Raw genomic sequence first — 14,972 nt, 5'->3', positions numbered from 1 at the left:
AGTTTTTTAAAGCCTGCCTATACTAACTGTATAAAGTACACAGGGGACTTTCCATAAATGTGACTGTCACCAGAGATGTTGGGAAAATTGACAAATAATAAATGAACAATGTACAGGGGGGAGGGGAAGCTATTTGTCTCCTATAACTACTATAGCTCATCTGTTGTAGTCTAATTAGATGTCTGAGGAGTTAAGGTGCAGTATTAGGATTCAAAAGCATTTTAGGTCCTGTAAGTCTCTAAAAGCTATACATTTTGTCCCCAACTTGTTTCTTTTTTTATGATGCATTATTATTTTTTATTTATTTTATTTATTTTATTTTATCATTATAAATATAATCATTTTTTGTGGCCCTTTACCAATTTCTCCCTAACCGCACCCCCCCGCCTCCCCTTTTCCCACTTATGGTGGCCTCAGTACCATTCTCTCCTTTTGAAAGTTCAATGCATTATTGTGATTGTTGTATCTTCTTTTTTTCGCTTATTTGTTATTGGGGTTTTTTTCAGCTCCCACTTACGAATGAGGACATGTATTTGTATAGTTTCCAGAGCTTCACTTGTTACTGATTTCTAGCTTTAATCCATTGTAGTCTCAAAAGATACTTGAAATTATTTTAATTCTTTTAAATTTGTTGAGACTTGATTTGTGACCTAACATGTGGTCTATCCTGGAGAATGTTCCATGTGATAATGAAAAGAATGTATATTCTGTATTTGTTGAAAGAAATGTTCTGTAGATATCTGCCAGGTCCAATTGGTCTAAGGTGTAGTTTAAATCCTGCATTACTCTTGATTTATTGATATGTCCAGTGATCTGTCCAGTACTGAGAGAGTGGAGTTCGGGTTCCTCATTATTATCACATTGGGGTCTCTTTCATTAGGCCTAATAGTGTTTTCTTTATATATCTGAGTGCTCCAGAGTTGGATGCATATATATTTATGATTTTTATGTCTTCATGCTTGATAGATGCCTTTATCATTATATGGTGACCTTCTTTGTCTCTTTTTAGGGTTTTTGGTTTAAAGTCTATTTTATCTGATATAAGAATAGCTACTCCTGCTCAGTTTTGGTTTCCATTTATGTGTTATGTCTTTTTCCATTCCTTCCCTTGTTAGTCTTTGTCTTTACAGGTGAGGTGAGTCTCTCTTGAAGACAGAATATAATTTGGTCTAGCTTTTTATCCAGCCAATCAGTCTGTGTCTTTTGAGTAGGGAATTTAACCCACTTACATTTAGGGTTGTTATTGTCTTCTTACTAGTGGCATTTTATCAATTTTTGTTTGGATGTTTTAAATATCTTTTGTTCCTTTCTTCCCATTTTATTGTTCATCTTTGAAATATGTTGGTTTTTTCAGGTGGTAAGATACAGTTCCTTTCACTTTCTTGTTTGCATTTTTGTTCTACCCTTAGGTTTTGTTCTTTCTTGGGTGTTTGTGGTAGTGATTATCATTTTTTGGATTCTAGATGCAGGACTTCCTTTAGGATTTCTTGCAGGGCTGGCTGTGTGGTAGTAAAATCTCACAGTTTTTGTTTGTCTGGGAAATACACTATTTCTCCTTAATTTCTGAAGGATAGCCTTTATGGGTATAGTATTCTTGGATGGTGGTTTTTTTCTTTTAATATTTTGAATATATCATCCCATTCTCTTCTGGCATGTAGCGTTTCCATTGAGACATCTGCTGTTAGTCTGATGGGGACTTCATTATAGTTGACTTGACACTTTTCTCTTGCTGCTTTTAGAATTCCTGTCTTTGAGTTTTGCCAGTTTGACTATAATGTGCCTTGGAGAGGATCTTTTTAGATTGAATCTGTTTGGTAATCTTTGAGTCTCCTGAATCTGAAGGTCAGTGTCTCTCCCTATACCTGGGAAGTTTTCCACTATTATTTCATTGAATATGTTGTAAATGCATTTTCCTTTTTTTCTCCCTTTCAAGAATACCTATGATTCAGATGTTTGTATGCTTAAGGTTGTCTGCTAGCTCTCTAAGATTTTCTTGCTTTTTTAAAAAATTATTTTTTCTTTTTTTTGTCCACCTGAGTTATTTTGAAAAGACTATCTCTGAGATCAGAAATTCTTTCTTCTGTTTGCTCTAACCTGCTGTTTAAGCTCTTGGTTGTGTTTTTTATTTCATTGAATGAATCCTTCATTTCTATGAGTTCTGCTCCATTCTTTTTTAAGGTATTAATCTCTTTGTAAATTTTCTCCTTCCTATCCTGGATTTTTTTTTTCTTTCTTGTTTCATTGTGTTGTCTAACTGAGTCTTCTTGTATCTCATTGAGTTTCCTTAAGATTGTTGCTCAAAGTTCTTTTTCAGTCATTTTAAGGTTTTCCTGCTCTACAGGGTCTGGTGCTTGAGAATTACTGTATTCCTCTGGTGCTGTCATATTTCCTTGGTTTTCTGTTTTTCTAGCATCTCTATGTTAATGTCTGGTTATCTCATAGAGTAGTTTCTATTTCTATTACTCTGTAATGAGCTTTGAGGAGAGAGACTTCCTGTTCTTTTAAGGTCTCTGCTGGTGACTCTCCTTGTGTCAATGCAGTCAAGTGGGTGACAGCACTCCTGCACAGTGGCTGTAGCTGCTACCGTGGTGGCAAGCTGCCCTTGTGGTGGCAGAGGCTGTGGTGGTAGCTTGGTGGACCACCTACTTGGAAGTGGTGTGTTTGGCATTTTCCTGCCTTTTGCCAGGCAGTGGAGGGGAGGAAGGCTGCCTGTGGCTCCTGCCTAGGACCCTGGGTATGTTCCTGCCTTCACCCAAAATTGTTTCTTAGTTGATATTATACCTATTATATCTTATTAATGTATTCCATTCTGATGCTAATGGCAACAGTTGATTAGAATCCCTGTTCCCAAACAGGATGCATTATGACTTTCCTGAGCCTTAGGTACTTTGACCTATGGGCCCCTTACTCCGTCAAAAAACAAATACTTATGCATATATATGTATAATAAATTATCAATATATATTTTATATATATTAAAAAGTATATTTTATGATTGTTTTGCTATAAAAAAGAAGATAATTGTAGCTGGGATATACATTTAAACATTTTCTTCAACTCTAAGAGTTCATTTTTTTTTTCTTCTGACTCTAAAAGAAAGTAAAATATTTTTGTAAACCACTAGAAGTACCATGGGTCCTAGCCATGGTGCCTGCTTTACCTAATGGACAAGTTGGCTCTACTCCCCAAATATCTTCATGGCTCTCTCTTTATCCTGTTTAAGTCTTTGCTCAAAATAGTGTCACCTTCTCAGTGACACTTACCCTGACAACCCTATTTAAAATTATACCTTCACCTTTCCCAACACTTTTGATCTCCCTTATCTTGCAGGGTTTTCTTTTCATGTCACATGTCACCTTTTAATGTGTTATATACCAATATTTGCTTGTTTCCTATATTTGTCCATCTCTCAGAACTTGAATCTAAGTTCCATGAGGTCACTGATGTATCCCCACATCTGTGAGCAGTGTCTGGCATAGAGTAGGGACTTGATAATTCTCTCTTGAATAAAGTAGGAAAGGAATGGGTCTTCATCATTTTTTTCTTTGTATTTATTAAATTTTCATTTTATTTTTTTGATGGTACAGAAAGTAAGGGGTGGGATGGAGGAAGATTTGCTATGAGTACTTAGGCTCATGCTATTATGGAAGCTGAGTAGTCCCATGATCTACCGTCTGCAAGCTGGAGACCCAGGAGAGATGATGGTAAGAATCTCAGTCTGAGGGCAAAAGAAGACTGATGTCTTGGCTCATGCAGTCAGACAGAAGAGGTGAATTCTCCCTCTGCCTTTTTTTCTGTTTAGGCCTTCAGCTGATTGCATAATGCCCACCCACAACGAAAAGTACAATCTTCTTTACTGAGTCCACTGATTTAAATACTAATTTCATCTGAAAACACTATCACAGACACACCTAGAAATAATATTTAGCCAAATATCTGGGCACCCAATGGTCCAGTTAAATTGACACATAAAATAAGCCATCACACACATCAATGGACATATATGTGCTATGGAGGTAATTTTGAAGAATGCATTAAAAATGAGCTCTGTGTTTTAAAGACTCAAAAAATAATAAAAACAGTTTATATCAATTGTCAGTCCTGTTGTATTTCTCCAAAGTCCTCATTATTTTGATCTGTCTCTGAAAGGCTACAATTACATGAAATGAGATTGTAAGGAGGTACCAGGTCCTTTTCAGAATATAAGCACACTTTTAGCCAAATCCAAGCTGTAATCACATCAGAAAGCAGAAGCAAGCATAAATATTTTAATTTAATGTATATTTATGAGAGGAGAGAAGAAGAGAAAAGGAAATCTATACTTTTTAGACCTGTTATGTGCTGGGAGCTGTTAGGCTTTTTATATGTAATCTCTTGAATCCGAAAAACTGTTCTATAAAATAGGTTTTGGTATAAGAACAAGGGAGTGGGTTCAGATTCTATTCTAAAGTTATACATTTTCCTGAGAGCCCACAACTGTCAAAAGTGGACTGAAATTTAAACTAGTATCTTGGGCGTTAGAGCTTGAGCACTTTCAATTACATTTCATCACAAAGGAAATTGTAAGTCCTATTAAAAAATTAGGATCCTGGAGACAATGAGAGTTTGGGAAAAGGTTGTTAAGTCCAAAACATCATTGTGTATAATAGACTTTGTATCACTCGTTCCTATAATGAAGAATAACATAGTGAATGGTTATAAGCTAATATGACAAATTGATTACCTATTGTCTGTGACTTTTTAACTTATTTTATTAAAAAAAGTCTATGTCCACTTATTTTACCTTAAACATATTGGATTGAACCTACTGAGGCAAATCTACTGTTGTTAATTTATTTCTCTTAAGCATTTCTTTTTTACCAGCAACTCCCATTTAGATAAATAAACATCACGTAAAGAATGAGACTGGGTTATTATGCCTGGGTTATTTCTTACTATTTCCATTGGGGCCAATTCCAAAGCCAAAAGTCAAAACTTGTTCAGAGAAAACATAAACAAGAAATAAAAACTTTCCATACCGTCAAAGGGCATTTGTTTTATAAAAACTAGTGTAAACAAATTAGATAATACAGATCACATCATTTCAACCTGCACTTAGGCAATAAGAGCAGATTCCATTTTCCTCAGACACAGGAATAATGGCATATATGAAATAAGCACAATATGGGTAGAGATAAGTACCCATTTCTAGTCTCTTTATTAATCAGTAGGCAAATATTTATTCATTATTGTGTGTAAAGATCTGTTTTATAACACTCTTATTTTTAAATCAAAATACAAAACATACCTTAGTCTTGATCTAGAAGAATGTTTGCACTTGCACTTCTTGAGTTGGAATAACAAGACAAAAAGATATGGCTTATAGAGGTTAATGACCAGATTGGTAAACCTGTGTTGTTTGAAGCCCAAGAGTACCCCTGCCTTCATGGTACCAACACTTAGAATATTCTTACAGCCCAGCAACCAAAAGTTTATGCCTGGCTCAGTAGGAACCATTGCTTGTGATGGTCACACCCTGTTCTCTTTTTATCCTCAGTTTACCAGCTAAATGACAGCAAGTTATTTAACTCTCTGAGCTTTAGTATACTTATGAAATAGAGATAATAATTCCTATCACATAGAGTTGCTGATAGGATCACAGATGATGATTTACAAAGCCTGGCAAAAGAGGAATTAAAGTTATCTTCATTTACAGATGGAACGGTTGCTTACATGGAAAATACTAATGAATTTACAAAAATATACTAAAACTAGTAAATTTTTTTTTAGCAAGATCACATGACATACAGGATATGCAGAATATAAACTAGAAATTAAGAACTGAAAATGAAATTTGAAAATTTTACTAACATCAAAATTCACTAAATTCCAAGGAATAAAACTAATGAGTGATATGTAAGACTTCTACACAGAAATTCAATGTGGACCTAATCAAAATCCAATGGCTATTTATAGAAATGTACAAACTGATTCTGAAATTTATATGGAAATGCAAAGGATCTAGAATTGACAAAACAGATATGAAAAAGAACAACAAATTAGTAGCCTTGTGCTAGCTTCCAAGATGTATTTTAAACCTAAGATAATCAAGAGAGTGTGGTATTGTGGTACAGGTCAGCAAATAATGGAACTAAACAGAGTCCAGAGATATACCTGCACTACCTGCACATATATAATCAATTGATTACTGACAAAAGCGCCAGAATAATTCAGTGGTAAAGAAGAGACTTTTTAATAGATGGTTCTTGAGCAACTTCATATTTTAAGGAAAAAAATGAACCTCAACCCTTATCTCACGTGATACATAAAATTAACTTGGAGCGGATCATAGTGGTAAATATAAAGATAAAATTATAAGACTTCTAGAGCAAAACACAAGAAGCAATATTCATGACCTTGTGGTAGGTTAAGATTTCTTAAGTAGCACATATGAAGCATGAAACAGAAAATAAAAACTGAAGTACAAAAATTTGGATGCTACCAAAATTAAGCTTTTTTTTTTTTTTGAAAGAGACACCTTTAACAAAATAAATAGGTAAGCTCCAAAGTGGGAAGAAACAAATTGCAATACCTACATCTGGCAAAAGAGTTATATCCAGAACACACACACACAGACACACACACACACAATTGCCTGGGGGAAAATTACACTGAAAGGGACATGATAGAACTTTCTAGAGTGAAGTAAATATTCAATATCTTGATTTTAGTGGTAATTACATGAGTGTAAAAATTGTCAATATGTAGAAACTGAATCTTAAGATCTATACATGTTACATCTGTGCATTTATTGTATGTAAATTGTACCTTAATTAAAAAACAACAAAAATAACAGAGAAAAGGACATTTGCTCTCTGTCAGTATATAAATTTGGAATGCAAGTTCTTTTGCTGCCATTCTCCCATTTAATAGACAGCTCAGATCTCTGCAATATAGAAGCGAGCTTTATATACCATCTTAGAGCTGTCTACAAGGACTCAGGCTTTTTTGGTGAATCATTTTGTTTTATTTACCTTGACTATGCTCTGCTCTTTGTTTCACACTCTGTTAGTTGACCTTGGATTGTAGCAAAGCTCTCAGGTTTAACTGAGTTGAGATATTTAAACAAGTTGTTATGGTAGGAATTATGAGGTCTTCATAGTTATATTATAATTCTTTTATTGAACAAACTTTAATGAAAAATTGGACTTAATCTGCAAATACTGTTGGATTTACAATGCTCTGCTCACAGGACTCAAGAAAGTTCTTCTATCTGGCCTCTTGGACAAAGGGTTTATAAAGGAGAATTAGAAAGATTCAAGGCAAATCTTTCCCTGGATATGGGTGAAGTGGGAGTGTAGGGGGTGGGCTTCAAAACAATCTTACCTACTTTTGGAGAAAGAGCCAGTGGGAAACTAAATGGCTAGGCCCTGTTTAATACGTTCCTTTTCTCTTTCATTTTCCCCAAACAACAAATACATTGCTGTAAGGGAAAAGGTTTGTGATAATAAAGGACAAGGCTAGATTTACTTTCTTCTCTTAAAAGAGATGGGCTGTTCTGTAAATCACAATTCAATATATGGAATTTCAAAGTGGAGTTGTTTGTCATTTCATTTCTGGAATCCCACACATTGTCATCTGGAGGAACATTCAGAGCAGTAAAAGGGGCTCCTACTGATTTAGAAATGTAGAACCTTTAAAATTTATTTCCTATAACCAGTGTTTCATGATATTGGCATTCCACACAGATGCAGTGTCCTGCTGAGCAGTGACTTAACACAGCCCTGTAGCTGGATTAGATCACACATTTAGATTCATCACAGCACAGCAATTCATATGTAGTTCTCCCGAATGAAACATCAGGGAAAATCAGTTCAGAAATGAACTGGGTAAATCTCTTGAATTGAGATTGATGCCCAGATCTCAAATTATCCCTACAGAAAACATCCTGCTTGCAGTTTGGATTCGGGGTTTCTAAGACAGTTGACTGATTTAAGATATTGCTGTAAGGCTGAATTGCCAGTTTGTGAGGGATTACAAATATGAGTGATAGATGAAATTGTTTAGTAACACCTTGATGTAAGGAGCAAAAACCCCCAATTTTCTACAGTTCCACAACTGTTCAGCTGTGGTAATGGAGATGTACTTGTATTCTATAGTGTGTATCCAACAAAATCCACCTGGACCCTATGTCTGACTTTTCTTGGCAGTTGTAGATGTTATACCCTTTAATAGACTCGACAGCTATTAACATTATCAAAATAGAAATGCTTTACATCCTCATACTGAGTTTGCCAGATATACTTTCCTGAGTACTTGACACAGGAAAATACACATAGGATTCTCTTGGTGTTGAATGAATAAATGAATGAAGCAGTTAATCTGTACTATATGATTTAGAAGTTAATTCAATACTGCTTTTTACGTTTTCTAATGGTTTCTCATGCATTGGTTTCATCTCCCCAAGGAGAGTTTTAATCTCCTATTAGGATTTTTTTTTTTCTCTGAACACATCTGTACTGTTTTCTATGAATAGCATAATGCTATGACCATACTAGGTGCTTAGGAAATGATGGATGACTAATTATACATATCATCAGCATCAAAACATCTTTGATCGCAGTTTTATTGCTTCCTTATCCCCTTAATTAAGCTGTACCACTAAACATTTAGTTTGATTCTGTGTCATTATGATTTTTAAGCATTCCTTTATCTCTGGTAATGTACATCCTCCATCCTCATTCCTCTTGAGCTTCCAGTTCTGCATTTTAACTTGTTTGGTTTTTTTCGTTAGCCTTATTCCCAGATCCTCCTCTCCCCCAATCCATCTTTCACCCTCACTCGTCTTTCAGAACAAAGTGGTAAATTGTATTTTCATTCAAAGAGCCTTTCATCACAAACCAAAAATGTGCCAGATACTGTGCCAGCCAGGTGATCCGGATAAGACATGGCTCCTCCACTCAAAGGTTTTGCAGTCTGGTGGAAGACACACAATTATAGAAGTTATGTGCAAATTACAGCTGCAAATTATAGAAGCATGTGCATGTTATTATCAGAGCACAGGCTACTTACTTCTGCCTAGCCACAGGACACACTCTGTTGCAGGGAAGCTGGTGCAGGATGTGAGTTCAGCAATCTGTAAGAGTAAGACTCACGGAGTCTTTTCCTCAAAGCTCCAGGGACTGCTCAGATCTGCAAAATGTTCAGAGCTGAGATGTAATGATGGGTGCCAAGGTTCATAGGCCAGAGGAAGTGACTGAAAAGGTTGTCAAAGTGAAGAGGAGACTCAGAAGCAGAAATACAATGTGCAAATATGAAGATGGTATGAGAAAGGCAGCCAAGCAAGATCATGGAGCAAAAGCTGGAATGGCTTTGTGTTAGGGAAGTTACCTGGCATGTCAAAAATACCATCAGCATTTCTGGCTTTGCATGATGTGAGTGGAAGGACCAGGTGAGCAGAGAGGATGTAGAGTGGGTGGACACAGGCTGTGCCTAGGGTTGAGAATTATCTTTAAGAGCAGGATATTGTAGCTCTAAAGACAGGTCCTTCCCACTATATAGTATTTGTATTTTAATGTATATCTTCATGCTTGATTACCTGTGGAATAAATTTCATGCAATTTTATTTTAGAGTTGGTTTATACATTCTCAATGAATCATTTTGTGTTATTTCTAAAGAACTCAGCTATTTTCCCTCCACTCCTGATACTGTTACATGCAGAGAAACAATAGATGAAGACAGTAGAGCTTAGAGGTCAAGGGCAAGGGCCTGAACTGATTAGATGCCAGTTAACTTGTTTTTTGCTGTAGTTTCTTTAAATGTAAAATGAGGCCAATAATTGTCTCTCAGAGTTGTCATCAAAATTAAATGGGCTTGTATATGTGAAGCCCTAAGAATAGTGCTACACTGGAAGTGTTCAGTGAATGTTCACTATTGTTATGGTAATTATCTTCTGGGAAGGATCACTCATGGCACATGGCAGACAAATGTAACCAGATTTTGGTTCCCAGAGAAACAGAAAAAATGGGCCATTTGTCTTCAAGAGAGTGATGGTTATGAAGCTTATTTCTTGTAGGTAAGTTACCTATAGGAGAATGAGCCCTAACCAAATAGCTGGTTAGATGAAGCACTATCTCAAATATATTAGAAATTAAATCCCAATAGAATAGGTGTATTTAGGAGATACACTGAGGAAGTTAATTTTATAGCCTGTTACATCAAAATCATGGATAATTACAGCTGAATATAGATGCACATATCTTCTCACCAATGTTATTTTTGTCCCATAGAGAATTAGAGAGTTTAATAACTCTTCTTTTGCTTTATTTGAAACTTATTTGAGTGAAATTCTAAAAGAATACCAATAAAAGGAGGCCTACACAAAGTTCTTTGATTCCATGATTGGAGGGAGTAATATGAAACCTACTTACAGGAAGTGTTATAGTCAACAATTTGTTTCCTGTGTAAAATTTAATACAGGAGAATCTTGAGGGAAAGGAATATTAACAAAAAAGCACAAGAAACATCCCTGCTCTGCTATGAAAAGTTAAAGTGATTCTTTTAGTGGCTATGAATAGAGTATAGTTAATGCAACTCTGAGCACTGAATTAAGGGGGGGAAGGAGTGAGGTAGATTTGGCATGAAATGACTTTTGACACATGCCATGTGTTATTTACCAGAAAATTCGACCACGTGCATTAACATGACAGGCATAGTCACTTGATTAAGTAAGCCAATTGGTCAGTACCTATAGTGAAATTTGGTTCAGATGTTTCCAGGTGTATGTGGAGAAAGAATGACAGTAGGAAACTCGAATAGCTTCCTCTTGAAGAGAGGAAGTTGACTCAGTAGAGGTGAGAGTAGAGGAGATGGGAGGTCAGAGACTGAGCTCCAGGTTCTCAAGAACGTGAATCCAAAATTGGCAAGCGATGGATCACTCTCATGTGCTCAGACATGGCTTATTCATTAGCAACATCATATCACTACTTCTGGCTTTCTTTTTCTACCTGTAAAATAAAGGACTATCTTATCTGTCTTTACCTAATGAGAGGAGAGAAGGAAAATGCTTTGAGGCTTTAGCAAAAAAGAATTATACTAAACAGAACATAAAGTGTGATTATTTTTGACTTTCTGAGAAAGACTTCCTCTCCTTACACTTCCTGCTGTAGTGTACGAGCCTCATCTGGACCCACCAACCTTGTGGTTTTCTGTAAGCACAAGTCAGTGCTTTATTCTCACCTTGCGGTGCCTCTGAAAGTAGCCTCCCTGTCCCAGTCTAAGAAATCAATTTGATTTCCTGGCTTTTCCCATGGCCTCATGTCTCCCCTGGGACAGGTTACTGCATGAACAAAATATGAAACAAGGCTGAAGTTTTTACAGTGACAGAGCCAAAGCTTTTTCTGCTATCATTCAGGCAGCCCATGGGGAAATATCAAAATGGGAACTGATCTTGACAAAGAGATAGGCCACAGAGATGGTTGAGTTTAATAAACCCTTGCTATAAAAGACTCATATTTAAGTTCCAACGAGTCTCAAAGCTCATTCCGCTAGGGCTATCTAATCTCTTGCCTCCTCAGGTACAAATTAAATTTCCCTTTGTCACTATTTCTTTGGAGTCTATTTCAAATAAGACAGAAGATGAAGGCCTTCCATCAGCCCATTCTCTGCACTACATAAAGCTGAGTTCCTTAGGCTAATTACTTTCCGATGTGGTCTAGAGAAAGTGATAACCTGGTAATAAATATTACTTAGCCCAAGTGATGCCACCTTGCAAGGACCATGAAAGTTCTATCATTAATTATTATTCTTCTCAGACTTCTTTAAGAGAATTTATTTCATTCATGGGGTTGGAGGAAGAAGATATACAAAAATAGATCGAGCAGTTCTTTTGACAGGTGATTGTCTTAGATCCAAGGGTGTTTGGTTCTAGTATAGGTTCTAGTATAGTACAATTGACTGATGGTTCTGAAAATATTCTGCTTTCAATTACAAATACTGCATATACATAATGCTCACACACATATGTACACATACATGTATAAAATGATATATTAATATGCATTATATAGAATTAATATATAGTATTTGTGTATATTATACATTATATGTTATGTAAATGTATAAATATGCACGAACATATATGTGCACATACATAATTAAGATTAATAAAATGAAAAATTATCCTATGATGAACCTTTTCAGCCTTGGTTTTCACAACTTCAAAACAAATTGGTTTGGACTAGATGAACTTTTAGTTCTTAAATTCTATGATAAATAACTCAGGCCAATAGATTTTTATACAATGGTCAGGGAAGTTCCCAAACAAATAAATTTGTAGGACACCAAACATCATTGCAACTCCATCACAGACATTTTCTGTGGGACTTTGAAAGAAAATAAAACAGGCCAATTTTAATAGTGCTTGAAATTGCTCTCCCACTACTCCTTGTTTGTTTTGCATTTAATTTGTAATTAGGCATGCAAATTACCCAGTAGGTTATGATCTATTAGAGGGACAGAATCCAATCTTCCTCATTTTAAGAACTTGAACATTGTTGGCATTCACAAAAATGTATGTGGTCAAATTGTTAAACAACTCAGAAGAGTTCTCAATCATTGTCACTTTAGTTTTTATTAACAGCATTATCACCAGACACTTCCAACATCTGCACATACTAACATCTCTCTTTGCAAACCATACTTTTCTCATTCACTTTGTAAATATGGTGTTGCATGGGGCAGTAGCCCCAGTCACCTCAAATAAGCTATTGGAATGGATTTATATTTATGGCATTTAATTTACTAACAATGCACCTAAGGCTGTAGGCCTTGTACACATGCATAATTCATGCACATTCAGCATTTTATACTCTACCTGGGGTTTACTTTAAAAAGTCACATTGATTTTAATTTAAAACCCTAAAGAATAAGAAGAATCAAGCTTCTAGGTTGTTTTTATTAATAATATTTCATTCTTTACCACTGGACAAATGGTAATGATGACAAAGTCCTTGCTAAGCCTATGCTTGTAGTATATATAAAAGCCTTCCTGAGAGTTGTGTTCTAAGAGTAATCCATTGAGTTGGAGGTAGAGCCAGACATTATTTGAATTTCTTCATAATTTGGAAATAAATAGACACTTTCTAAAAGGATCAGCAACTTACCCCCTTCACTAATTTAGGAAATCTATCCCTCTGATCAGCCTGACACTTGCAGTGAGTTCTTAAGACGGTATCTTGAATAAAATTTTATTACTAATTGCCAGGAGAACTATCAGAAAGCAGAGAGGCCAAGAACACAATGTCCTCTATTTCACCTACTAGATTGTTCTTTCAGAAGCTGGAATGTAGGTAACATACTGTCAATGCTATCACTGTGTTCTGTTCTCATTTTAGAAATAGTCAGAAAAAAAAAAGACCTAGAATAGGAGAAACTTTTCTTAGCATTATCTAAATATGTCTTTATTTTAAGCCTCAGTTTCTTCATCTGTGAAATACAGATGACCTCTAAGATCCATGTTGGCTTTATTCTTTTCTTCTTAGTTCCCAATTTGAGACAGCAAAGAAACCAGGCTGCAGTCACTTATTAGAAGGTAATTCCTGGGCCGAGCCCTGTGGCGCACTCGGGAGAGTGCGGTGACGCTCCCGCTGCGGGTTCGGATCCTATATAGGACTGGCGGGTGCGCTCACTGGCTGAGTGCCGGTCACGAAAAAGACAAAAAAAAAAAAAAAGAAGGTAATTCCTGGTAAGTGAATTTTCAAATGAGGGGGAAAAGGCAGTCAATTCACATTCTAGCGTGCAAGGAAATACTTGCCAGGAGTAGTTGACCTTAAGCTAATTGCTCAGAGAAATATCCTTAAGCACTCCTTGCTTAGCCAAAGGGAGCTCTACATTCAATAGGGCTACTGTGGGGGGTTGCTCTGCTTAGGACTGAGAGATGTACAAATATTCCACATATCATTGGAGTCTGGCCACTTTTTAGCCTTACTGGTAATGGTATGGATGTGAGAGGGGATGGTGAGTGGTTTTATATCCCAAGCTCACACATTTACCAGGGATAGTAAATGGTGTTTTTATTTCAGTTACCATGCACATGCCCAATGCACTTGAACCCAGGACTGTCCACTAGGATGTTTTGATGACATTTTAACTCAGCATGTCCTGAATCAAACTCCTTTTCTTCCTTCCCACACTTTCTTCTCCATTGAGCTGGAGGTTGAGCCAGACACTATTTGAATTTCTGTGTTCAAGTCACAATCAAGCAGTTGCACAGGGTGGAATTCAAGGGATCACACCTGACAGGTTGCTCTCCTCCAGCCCCTGCATCCCATCTATCAAGTGCTTTCAATTTTACCCCTTAAACAGTTCTCAAATTTGTCATCTCCTTTCCCTCCCTGAAGACACCACTGTCATATACTCATTGTCGTGTCTCACTTGGATTATTCTAATAGCCTCCTGAAACCCTCCTTCAGTTCATTCTCCATAGTGCTTCCAAAGTGAGCTTCTTAACACCAAGACATCTTTGAGTGAAAGTCCTTTAAAGACTTATTATGCTTAGGATAAGGAAGACAATCTCTAACGTGGCCTACAAGGCCCTGCATGGTTTGGCTCAGTCAAGCTCTTCAAAGTCATCTTGCACCATTGTCCCCCTCTCCCCATCTCAGTGTCCCAGCTGCAGTGGGCTCAAATTCACTCTGCAGTCAGGCATTGCTTGCTTTTCCTTCAGACCTCAACCCACGGTTGCCATCCTGCCACCTCTTTCTCTCCCTCGTTTTTGCTTGGTTAATTTCTACTTATTCCTCATGATTTACAACAATGTCACGTCTTTAGAGAAGCCTTCCTTGAGCCTCCAGGTTGTACTAAATGCGGCTTCTCTGACCTCTCATGGCCTCTGGTGGATTTTCTTCATAACACCTATCTGGCTAGGCTAAGGCCTGGAATCCTGCTCACAGCGCCAATTGTCTAGCTCTTAATCCTGTTTGTGACTCCAATT

The sequence above is a fragment of the Cynocephalus volans genome, chromosome 1 (assembly GCF_027409185.1).
Source record: "Cynocephalus volans isolate mCynVol1 chromosome 1, mCynVol1.pri, whole genome shotgun sequence".
NCBI lineage: Eukaryota > Metazoa > Chordata > Mammalia > Dermoptera > Cynocephalidae > Cynocephalus > Cynocephalus volans.
This window is presented reverse-complemented; position numbering follows the sequence as displayed.